We start from the raw sequence: 12,473 nt of genomic DNA, 5'->3' as shown, positions 1-12,473 counted from the left end.
TTCTGTACTGCTTTTTCCCCATCTTTGTGGTTTTATCTACCTTTGGTCTTTGATGATGGTGACATACAGATGGGGTTTTGTTGTGGATGTCCTTTCTGTTTGTCATTTTTCCTTCTAACAGTCAGGACCCTCAGTGGCAGGTCTGTTGGAGTTTGCTCGAGGTCCACTCCAGACCCTGTTTGCCTGGGTATCAGCAGCGGAGGCTGCAGAAGAGTGAATATTGCTAAACAGCAAAGGTTGCTGTCTGATTATTCCCCTGGAAGCTTCGTCTCAGAGGTGTACCCAGCTGTGTGAGGTGTGAGGTGTCAGTCTGGCCCTAGTGGGAGATGTCTCCCAGTTAGGCTACTCAGGGGTCAGGGACCCACTTGAGCAGACAGTCTGCCCATTCCCAGATCTCAAAATTCGTGCTGGGAAAATCACTACTGTCTTCAAAGTTTCAGACAGGGACATTTACATCTGCAGAGGTTTCTGCTGCCTTTTGTTTGGCTACACCCTGTCCCCAGAGGTGGAGTCTACAGAGGCAGGCAGGCCTCCTTGAGCTGAGGTGGGCTCCACCCAGTTCGAGTTTCCTGGCAGCTTTGTTTACCCACTTAAGCCTTAGCAATGGCAGGCACCCCTCCCCCAGCCTCACTGCTGCCTTGCAGTTAGATCTCAGACTGCTGTGCTAGCAATGAGGGAGGCTCCATGGGCATGGGACCCTCTGAGCCAGGCACGGGATATAATCTCCTGGTGTGCCATTTGCTAAGACCCGTGGTAAAGCATAGTATTAGGGTGGCAGTGACCCTATTTTCCAGGTGTTGTGTGTCACGATTTCCCTTGGCTAGGAAAGGGAATTCCCTTCCCCCTTGCGCTTCCCGGGTGTAGCAATGCCTTGCCCTGCTTCAGCTCTCACTTGTTGGGCTGCACCCACTGTCCTGTACCCACTGTTTGACACCCCCCAGTGAGATGAACCCAGTATCTCAGTTGGAAATGCAGAAATCACTTGTCTTCTGTGTCGCTCACGCTGGGAGCTGGAGGCTGGAGCTGTTCCTATTCAGCCATTTTGGTGCAGATAAATTCTTAAATTTCTTAAAATAAGACAACAATTATGTTTGCCACACCAATTGACTCTTCTTTTCCTGAAATATTTCTCTGTAGCATGTGATCCTATTTGATAGTATTTTACCCACAGTAGAACTTCTTTCAAAATTGGACTCAATCCTCTCAAACTCTGACACTGCTTTATCAACTAAGTTTGTGTAATATTCTAAGTTACTTGTCATTTCAACAATGTTCAAAGTATCTTCATCAGGAGTAAACTCCATCTCAAGGAAATACTTTCTTTGCTCACCCATAGGAAATAACTCCTCATCCAAGTTTTGTCATGAGATTGCAGCAATTCAGTCATGTGTGACAGAATTAGGCTGCACTTCCAGTTCTTTTGCTATTTCTACTACATTTGCAGTTACTTCCTCCATTACAGTCTTGAACTCCTCAAAGTCATCCAAGAAGATTGGAATCAACTTCTTCCAAACACCTGTTAATGAGGATACTTTGCCCTCCTCCCATGAATCATGAATGTTATAAAAGGCATCTAGAATAGTGAATCTTTTCCAGAAGCTTTTCAATTTACTTTGCCCAAATCCATCAGAGGAACCACTATCTATGCAGCTATAGCCTTACAAAGTGTATTTCTTCAATAATAAGACATGGAAGTCAAAATTACTTCTTGGGCTACAGAATGGATGTTCTGTTAGCAGACATAAAAACAACATTCATCTCTTTGTACATCTTTATCAGAGGTCTTGGGTGACCAGGTGCATTGTCAATGAGCAGCAATATTTTAAAGGAACTTTTTTTTTCTGAGCTGTAGGTCTCAACAGTGAACTTAAAGCATTCACTTAATCATGCTGTAAACAGATATTCTGTCATCTAGTTTTCGTCTTTCCATTTCTAGAACACAGGCAGAGTAGATTAGCATAATTCTTAGGAGCCCTAGGATTTTTGGAATGGTAAATGATCATTGGCTTCAACTTAAAGTTACCAGCTGCATTAGCCCTTAACAAGAGTGTCAGCCTGTCCTTTGAAGCTTTGAAGGCATTGACTTTTCCTCTCTAGCATGAACAACATTCCTCTTCCAATAGAAGGCTGTTTCATCTACACTGAAAATCTGTTGTTTAGTGAGGAAACCTTCATCAACTATCTTAGTGAGATCTTCTGGATAACTCACTACAGCTTCTACATCAGCACTTGTTGCTTCACCTTGCACTTTTATGTTATGGAGTTGACTTCTTATCCTAAACATCATGAACCAACCTCTAGTAGCTTCCAGTTTTTCTTCTGAAGCTTCCTTGCCTCTCTCTGCCTTCATAAAGTTGAAAAAAAAATAGGGCCTTTCTTCGGATTAGACTTTGCCTTAAGGACATGCTGTGGCTGTTTTGGTCTTCTATCCAGACCACTATAACCTTCTCTATAGGAGCAATAAGGCTGTTTTATTGTCTTATTATTTGTATGTTAACTGAAGTCACACTTTTAATATTTTTATCTTATTAAACTTACTATACTTATTTATTAGCTAAAAATGTATGTTGCAAACTTCAAGGAAAACAAAAAAGTAAAAAGAAATATAATTGACATACTAAGAAAGGGGATAGAATAAAATTATACAAAATGCTCAATTACAACCAGAGGAGGCAGAAAAAGAAGAAAAGAAAATCAAAGAACGAATATATAGAAAATAGTTATAAACGTAGTAGACATTAATACAACTGTACTAACATTCACTTTAAATGTGAATAATCTAAACACACCAATTAAAAGACAGAGATTATTAGAATCGATTAAGAAAACCATAATCATCTTTATACTGCCCATAAGAAACCCATTTTAAATATAAAGACTCAGGTGAGTCAAAAATAAATGTGTGGATAAAGATATACAATATGGTAGTGGTTGGTATTATATGCCAACTTATAGGATAATTTTTAAAAAGATTGACAAACTTTGAGTAAGCAGAGTCCCTTCAACAATGTGGGTGGGCCTCAACCAATCAGTTGAAGGTCTGAATAGACAAAAAAATTGACCTCCTCAAGCAAGAGGGAATTCTTCAACAGAATACAGTCACACCTCATACCATCAGCATTCCTGGGCCTCCAGTGTTCCAGTCTTCATACTGGAACTGTACCATTGGCTCCCCTGGGTGACCAGCCTGCTGGCCTACACTGCAGATTTTCTACTTGCTAACCTCCATAACCACATGAGACAGTTTCTTCCAATAAATGCACACACATACTCTCCTATTGGTTCTGTTTCTCTGGAGAACCCTAACTAATATAAATTTTGGTACTAAGAATGGTTCTAGAGAAACAGAACTTTAAGGATAAATTTACTGAATTTTGAAGGGATTTCTGAAATCTGTTCCTTAACTTTATTAGACTGAAAAACACTAATGATTATTTCTAGTAGTAAAGAAAGCACTGATGGCATGATCTGGCAATAGAGATATACTAAATGTCATCAGTGGATACTCCTAATCAAACACTTTTAAGAAGCAAGAGGACCCAAGTGACTATGTATATACTACTTTCAAACATTTTTGTCAAACTAATAAGTATAATCAGACTGACTGATTACTCCTAGTGTTGCTGGACAAAGTGGGGAAAGAAAAAGATGAGATCAGTGGTTCAAATTCCCAGCTCAAGTGACACATAAATGACCTGATAGCTTCCATGTCTGACCTGAAAGAGACCCTTATCTGCTGTAGCCTAAGGGCTGAGATTGATGAAAGTCAATCCCGGAGTCTTATTCTATGAGTGGCTGATTTACAAAGCAAATTGAATTCCCAGCCTTGCAGGGTGTCAACTGTTAAAGCACAATCCAGATATGAATAAGTGTCTTTGCCTTCCCTGCACACAGTTGCACTGCCAAAGCAACCATCCATGGACTTACAGATTCCTTATCCACCATCATGGTATTTTACTCAGTGTTGTTTTTGAACAAGGAATTCACTTTAGAGCAATCAAAGTATAGCAATTGACCCATGTTCATGGAATTCCCCGGTCTTACCATGTTTCCCACTCTCCTGAAGGAGCTGGCTTGATAGAATGATGGAATGTCCTTTTGAAGATTCAGTAACAGCACCAGCAGGGCTATGGCAAGATTCACCAGAAGGCTGTATATGCTCTAAATCAATGTCCGATATATGATGCTGTTACACCCATAGGCACAATTCATAGGTCTAGGTACCAAGAGATGGAAATGGAAGTAACACAATTCACCATTACCCCCAGTGACCCACTAGCAAAATTTTTGCTTTCTATCCCTATGACATTATACTCTGTAACCCTAGAGGTCTTAATTCTAAAGGGAAGAGTGCTTCTGCCAAGAGATAACAATAATTCCATTGAATTGAAAGATAAGATTGCCACCTGGCTATTTGGGATTCATCATGACTCTGAGTCAACAAAGAATATTGTGGTGGGTGGAGTGATGGATTCTGACTACCAAGGGGAAACTGGGCTGTTACTGTATAAGAGAAGTCAGGAAAATTTTATCTGAAACACAGGAGATCCCCTGCAGTGTCTCTTAGTATCACTGTGCCCTGTGTCTAAAAACAATGAAAAACTTCAACAACTTAATTCAAGTAGGACTGCTAATGGTTCATACCCTTCAAGAATAAAGGTTTGAGTCAGTCCTTCAGGTAAAGAACCTTGATCAACAGAGGTACTTTCTTAAAGCAAGTGAATACGGAATCGGTAGTAGAAGAAGGTAATTATGAATACCAGCAATGACCTTGTGACCAATTTCAGAAATGATAACTGTAATTGTCATGAGTATTTTCTCCTAATTTTGTCGTGAATATGTTTGTGTATGTGTGTGTATCAAATATCTGTTTTCCTTACTGTCTTAGCCCCTTTTCATGTTACATGAAGTGCATTTATAGCACCGGATTTAAATTACATGAGATCAAGGAGAATAGTATACATCATTTAAGGACTCTGCATCTTCTTCTGAAAAAAGGGGTAGTATGTTTTTGGTTGTACCATGTTAGATGGAAATATGACCTTAATATTGTCTTCATTCAGGCATTAAGTATAGTTTATGGGTGCTATTATGGACTGAATGTGTGTTTTCCTCCAAAATATACATGTCGAATCCCTAACTCCCAATGTAACGGCATTTGGAGGTGCTGCCTTTGTGAGTTAATTGTGTCAAGAATGTTGAATCCTTTCTTAGTGCATTTGGATTGCTATAATAAGATACCATAAACTGGGTGGCTTATAAACAACAGAAATTTATTTCCCACAGTACTGGAGGCTGGGAAGTCCAAGATCAAGGTGCAGGTAGATTTGGTGTCTGGTAAAGGTCCTCTTCCTGGTGTATCAATGGACTGCCATCTTCTCACTGTGTCCTCACATGAGGGAAAGGATGAGAGATCTCTCCAGGATCTCTTTTAAATAGGGGCACTAATCTGTTTCATGAGAGCTTCACCCTCACAACCTAATCACCTCGCCAAAGACCCATCTCCTAATATAATTACCTTGGGGGCTGGAAATTCATTATATAAATTTAGGAGGTATATAAATATTCAGTTCATTGCCGCCCCTCAGAATGGAAGTAGTTTTCTTATATGAAGAAGAGGAGATATCAGAGCTCTTTCTTTCTCTCTCTTCCATGTGAAGACGTTGTGAAAATGTGGCAATTTGCCAGCCAGGAAGAAGACCTTCACCAAAAACTGAACCTACCAGCACCTTGATCTTGCACTTCCCAGTCTTTAGAATTGCAAGAAACAAATGTCTGTTGTTTAAGCCACCCAGTCTATGGTATTCTGAGCTGACTAGACAGGTGCTAAGTTGATAAGAGGTGATCTTATGATGATTAATTTTATATGTTAATTTGAAGGGTGTTTTCAGATAAGATTATTACTTAAATCAGTGAACTTTGAATAAGCAGAATACTCTCCTTAATGTCCATGGGCCTGATCTAATCAGTTGAAAGTCTAAATGGAATAAAAAGACCAGCCTGCTCAGGCAAGAGAAACCTTCCCACCAGACTTCCTTTGTACTAGAACTGCACCATTGGCTCTCCCTGGATCTTAAGACTACCAGTCCACACTGCAGATTTTGTACTAACCAGCCTTCATATGAGCAAAAGAACTCATTCTAATATGTCTCTTTCCTTGGATATGTATGTGCCATTGGTTCTGTTTGTCTGAAAAATTCTGAATAATGCTAACACATATTAAGACTAATCAAAAGAAAGTTGGAGTAGCTATATCAATTTCGGACAAAGCAAACTGCAGAACAAGCAAAGTTATTGGGAATAAAGGGGAATGTTTTATAATGTTACAGAAGTCAATTTTCCAAAAAGATTTAACAATCCTACATGTTATATCTAGCATTTAGACATACTTGTACCTAACAGCAAAGTCAAAGTATGTGAGAGAAAAAGAAATATAATCGAAAGGAGAAATGGGGGAAATCCACTATTAACGTTGGAGACTTCAGCATTCCCATTTCAGTAATTGATGGATCAAACAGACAGAAAATCAGTAAGAATATAGTTGGCCTAAACAGTACTATCAATCAACTTGATCTAATTGGCATTTATGGAATGCTCCATCCAACAAGAGCAGAACACACATTCTTCTCAAGTTTGTATGGAACATTCACAACCCCACTCTCTGCTACAAACAAACAAACTCACATTCTGGGCTACAAAACACATCTTAACAAATTTATAGGAAGATATACAAGTAGGCTCCCACACCAAGTGGAATTGAAGTAAAAATCAATAACAAAAAGATAATTGGAAAGTCTCCAAATATTTGGAAATTAAACAACATACTTTTAAATAACATGTGTGCCAAAGAAAAAATGACTTTGAAATTTTAAAATATTATCAGTTAAAATAAACGTCCAATTTATCAAAATTTATGGGATGCAGCAAAAGCAGTGGATAGGAGGAAATTATTAGCATTAAGTGCAGATATTAGTAAAGAAGAAAGATCTAAAATTAATCATTTAAGCTTCCACCTTAGAAAACTAGAGAAAGAAAAGCAATTTAAGCCTGAAGTAAGAGGAAGAAAAGAAATAATAAAATTAGAGGAGATTAATAAAACTGAAAACAGAAAAAGGAGAGAAAAAATCCTCCCCAAAATCCAAAGCTGATTCATTGAAAAAAAATTAATAAAAGTGATAAACTTATAGCCAGGCTAATCAAGAACGAAAGAGAGATGACATTTACTACCAATGTGAGAAATGAAAGAGGGGTCATCACTACTGAGTCCAAAGACATGAGAAAAATAATAAAGGAATACTACTAACATTTTTATGCCTACAAATTTGATAACTTAGATAAATTGGACAAATTTCTTGAAAGACATAAACTACCAAGACTCACACAAGCGTAGTCAGCAAAAGTCTGTATCTATTGAAGAAATTGAATCATAATTAATAAATGTACAAAAAAGAAAGACTCATATCCTGACAATTTCACTGGTGAATTTTACCAAATATTTAAGTAAGAGATGATAGTTTTCTACAGCCCAGAAAACAGAAGCATATGAAAAAAAATTCCTGACTCATTAAATGAGACCGATTGATACAATGTCAAAAGCAGCCATTACAAGAACAGTAACTTATATTACAAAGACATTGCAAGAACAGAAAACTACCCACCAATATTCTCCATGAACATAAACGCAAAATGCTCAGCAAAACACTAGTAAATTGAGTCCAACAAAGAATCAAAATAACTATACACCACAGCCAAGTGGAGTTTATTCCAGCTAAGCAAGACCAGTTCTACATTTGAAAATTAATCAATATAATCCACCACATCAAAAAGCTAAAGAAGAAAAACCATATAATTATATTAACAGATGCAAATAAAAGGGATTTGACAAAACCCAACATCTATTCATGACAAAAACTCTTAGAAACTAGAGATGGAAGGTACCTGCCTGACCTTGTTAATAAACATCTACAAAAACACCACAATTAGCATACTTACTGGTGTGTTGGATCAGAAAAAAGGCAAGAATGTTACCTCTCACCACACTTCTTTTCATCATCATACTGTCGTCCCATCTAATGCAATAAGACAAGAAAAGAAAAAGTATACATATTGGAAAGAAAGAAAGAAAGAAAACTGTCTGTTTCTAGATGGAATGATAGTCTATGTGGATAATCCCAAATAATTAACAAAAATAACCATCTGGGAACTAGCAAGTGAGTACAGCCAACTGTAGGATACAAGGTTAAAACATGAAAGTCAATTACTTGCCTATATAGCAGCATTAACCTATTGGAATTTGAAATTTAAAAACAATACCATGTGCAATAACACACACACACACACACACACACACACACACAAATACTTAGGGCTGGGTGCAGTGGCCAACACCTGTAATCCCAGCACTTTGGGAGACCTAGGTGGGCAGATCACGAGGTCAGGAGATAGAGACCATCCTAGCTAACACGGTGAAACCCTGTCTCTACTAAAAATACAACAACAACAAAAAATATTAGCCAGGCGTGGTGGTGGGTGCCTGTAGTCCCAGCTACTCCAGAGGCTGAGGCAGGAGAATGGCGTGAACCCAGGAGGTGGAGCTTGAAGAGAGCCCAGATCACGTCACTGCACTCCAGCCTGGGCGACAGAGCGATACTCCTCAAAAAACGAAACAAAACTGAGGTATAAATTTCACAAGATATGTACAAGGATACATATGGGATCTATATGCAGAAAACTACAAACTCTGATAAAAAAATAAAAGACCTGTATAAATGAAATAATATTTTATGTTTATAAATTAGAAAGCTCAAAATGGTTAAGATTTCAATTATTTCCAACTTGATCTATAAATCAGTGCAATCTAAATCAAAATTCTAGCTATCTATTTTTTAGATATTGACAAACTTAATCTAAAGTTACATGGAAGAGCAAAGCACCTAGAATTTTCAATACAATACTGAAGGACAAAATTGGTGGACACAATCTATGTGACTTCAAGACATACTATAAAGCTACAGTAACCAAGACAATGTGATATTAGGGTGTTAATCGACACATAGATCAATGGTACAGAAAAGAATGTACAGAGGTAGAAATGCACAAATATAGTCAACTGCACAAATGCACAAATAAGATCAACTATAGATCTTACACAAAAATTCAATGGAAAAAAAAGATAGTCTGTTCAACAAATGATATTGGAACAATTGGGCATCCATAATTAAAAAAAAAAAAAAACAACTCTGGACTCAGACCTTACTCTTTCACAAATATTGATTCAAAATGAATTATAGATTTCAATGTAAAATGAAAAACTATAAAACTTTAGAGAAAAACATATGAGAAAAATCCGTGGATTCAGTGATAGAGTTTTAGATACAACACTAAAAACACGATCCATAAAAGAAAAATTGTTAGGTTGGGCTTTATTAAAATTAAAAATTTATCTGTGAAAGTCACAATTAAGAAAATTGGCACACAAGACACAGAATGGGGGAAAGATATTTGTGAAACACAATAAGACAAAGTCCATGCACCCAAAATATGTAAAAATACTTAAAACTCAGAAATATGAAAAGAAAACAATTAAAAATGGATAAAACATCTGAGCAAACCACTCAGCAAAGATGATAAACATATGGAAATTAAACACATGAAAAGTTGCTCAGCATCATTTGTCATCAGGAAATTCCAAATGGAAACAGCAATGTGATGCCATGGTACACCTATTAGATTGGCTAAAATCCAGAAACTGAGGACAACAAATACGGATGAGATCGAAAAACAACAGAGACACGCAGTCATTGCTGACAGGAATGCAGAAATGATACAGTCAGTCACTTTAGAAGACAATCTGGCAATTTCTTACAAAACTAAACATACTTTAATCATAAAATCTAGCAATCGTGTGTCTAGATATTTACCTAACTGATGTGAAAATCTGTGTCCAAACAAAAATCTGCAGGTGAAGATTTGTAGCCATTTTATGCACAATTGCCACAAAAACTGTGATGCATCACTCCTGTCTAATCATGAAAAAACACCAGACAAACTCAAATTGAGAGAATGTCTACAAAATATCTGATCAGTAATCCTCAAAACTTTCAAGGCCATAAAACCCAAAAGTCTGAGAAACTGTTACTGCCAAGAAGGGCCTAAGGATACATGACTAACAAAGGCAATGTGGTACTCTGGGTGAGAAACTGGAACAGACATTAGACATTAGGCAAAAACTAGGGAAATTTGAATAAAATATGGACTTGGTTCATTAATTGCAACAAATGCACCATATTAATTTACGATGTTAATAATCGGTAAAACAGGATGTCAGATATATAGGAAATTCATGCATTATCTAACTTTCTATAAATCTAAAGCTGATCTAAAATGTAGCAGTTTGAGCCAGGCACAATGGCTCATTCCTATAATCTCAGCACTTTGGGAGGCCGAGGTGGGAGGATTGCTTGAGTCTAAGAGTTCAAGATCAGCCTGGGCAACATGGCAAAATCTGGTCTCTACAAAAAACACAAGAATTTAGCTGGGCATGATGGCATGAATCTGTAGTCCCGGCTACTCTGGAGGCTGAGGTAGGAAAATGATTGAACCCAGAAGATTGAGGCTACAGTGAGCCACAGTGGCACCACCGCACTCCAGCCTGGGTGACAGAGTGAGACCCTGTCTCAAAAATAAAAATAAAATTTAGCAATGTATTTAAAAAACACGCAAGTTATAAAAACTAAACATACAGTGTGCAGTCACAGCTGTGCAGAGGGAATTTGTAGCTTTAAGTGCGCATAGTATGTTGCTAAGAGTTTAAAGTCAATGTACTTAGAAAAAGAAGAGCTGATTTTGAACTCAAAGTAAGTAAAAGAGAAAAAGAAACAATGAAGACAAGAATTCATGGAAAAATAATAGAGAAAAATCAGTGAAGCCAAAGATTGTTTCTTTGGGCAGAAAAATTTATAACTACACTAACCAAAAAATAAGAGAAACATAAATTCCTAATGTAAGAAATAAAAGATATCCTTTTAATAGATAATAAAGGAATATATGAAGAATTTTATGAAAGTATGCCAGTATAGAAAGCAATAAATGAAAAAATTACTTGAAAATTTCAGATTACCAAGCTGATTCAAGAAGAAATGGAAATTTTAAGTAGTGGTATGTCTATTAAAGAAATCAACCTAATAACAAAAAAACATTTTTAAAAAAAGACCTCCATGTCCACATTTTTTCATTGGTCAATTCTACCAAATTTGTTTTAGAGAAAAAAAAAATGGAAATTTTATATAATCTCTTCCAGAAAATGAAATAGTAAGAAACACTTTCCAACTTATCTTAGCATTATCCTGATAGTAAAGTCAGGTTAAGAAAAATAAAAGAACATTACAGACTAAATTTTTCCATGAATATAAACAAAATTTTTGACAAAATATCGGTAAGTCTAATCCAGCGATACATAAGTAATTGAAGTTTTTGTCATTTAAAGGTGATGGAGAAAACCACAATTATTTTTGCACCAAACTAATGATATGACCATGTAGTTTCATCTTAGGAATACAACATGGTTTTAATATTCAAAAATCAGTGTAATTCACCCAAAGTCAGTGTAATTTATTTAAAAAATTAAGAAGCAAATTATAAAATCATCTTGATAAATATAGAACAAGTATTTGGCAAAATTCAATACACATTCATGAAAAAAAAAAAACCTCTAAAGAAAGTAGAAACGGAAGGAGACTTTTTCAATCCAATAAAAGGCATCTATAAAATGTATCACTAAGGTCATATTAAATGTTGATCACCCTTTGGCCAAGAGAAAATTATCAAATATGACAGTTTTCTCAATTAAAAATGAAAAACACAAGAAGGCCAACTTTGAAAATATTGATCAGTTTGCCACTATTAAAACCAGAAAAGAAAAATTATACTAAATTCTGGTTTGAGTATCAAAATAATGTCTTAACAGAAAATAATATTGTGAGTTTTAAAATATCTACGTTTCAATTTTTCAGTATTTTAATTACTTTCATATTCTGGGAAAAAACCAAAAGTTTTTATACACTAAGACAGATACTGTTCCTTCTAACCCTTCTGGGGGTTCTTTCTCTGGCTCTAGTTCTTTTTTTTTTTTTTTTTAATGGAGTCTTGCTCTGTCGCCCAGGCTGGAGTGCAGTGGCGTGATCTCAGCTCACTGAAATCACCACCTCCCAGGTTCAAATGATTCTCCTGCCTCAGTCTCCTGAGTATCTGGGATCACAGGCGCACTTCACCAAACCCAGTTAATTTTTGTATTTTTAGCAGAGACGAGATTTCACCATGTTGATCAGGCGGCTCTCCAACTCCTGACCTTGTGATCCACCTGCCTCGGCCTCCCAAAGTGCTGGGATTACAGCTGTGAGCCACCGCGCCTGGCCAGTTCTTTTTTAGGTTGCTTCCTCACATACACTGCTGATTAGTCCTCTTTTATATACTCA

The 12,473-nt window shown here is 36.7% G+C and overlaps 1 long non-coding RNA gene across 7 annotated transcripts in view; it reads right to left on the bottom strand.

The window, feature by feature from the left end:
• LOC139355871 (uncharacterized) overlaps positions 1–12,473 on the bottom strand; it is a 147,320-nt gene that overhangs the window by 115,899 nt on the left and 18,948 nt on the right. For 4 of the 7 annotated variants that reach the window (XR_011607107.1, XR_011607106.1, XR_011607104.1 and 1 more), the window contains exon 1: positions 4,045–10,905. The exons of 1 other annotated variant lie outside the window; for it this stretch is intronic. This is a non-coding gene — a long non-coding RNA (uncharacterized lncRNA). Of the gene's footprint in view, positions 1–4,044; positions 10,906–12,473 lie in introns of those variants that run through there. 2 more of the 7 variants (XR_011607102.1, XR_011607103.1) reach the window with 1 other exon arrangement.

Source organism: Macaca nemestrina, chromosome 8 (genome assembly GCF_043159975.1).
Source record: "Macaca nemestrina isolate mMacNem1 chromosome 8, mMacNem.hap1, whole genome shotgun sequence".
Taxonomy (NCBI): Eukaryota; Metazoa; Chordata; class Mammalia; order Primates; family Cercopithecidae; genus Macaca; species Macaca nemestrina.
This window is presented reverse-complemented; position numbering and strand designations above follow the sequence as displayed.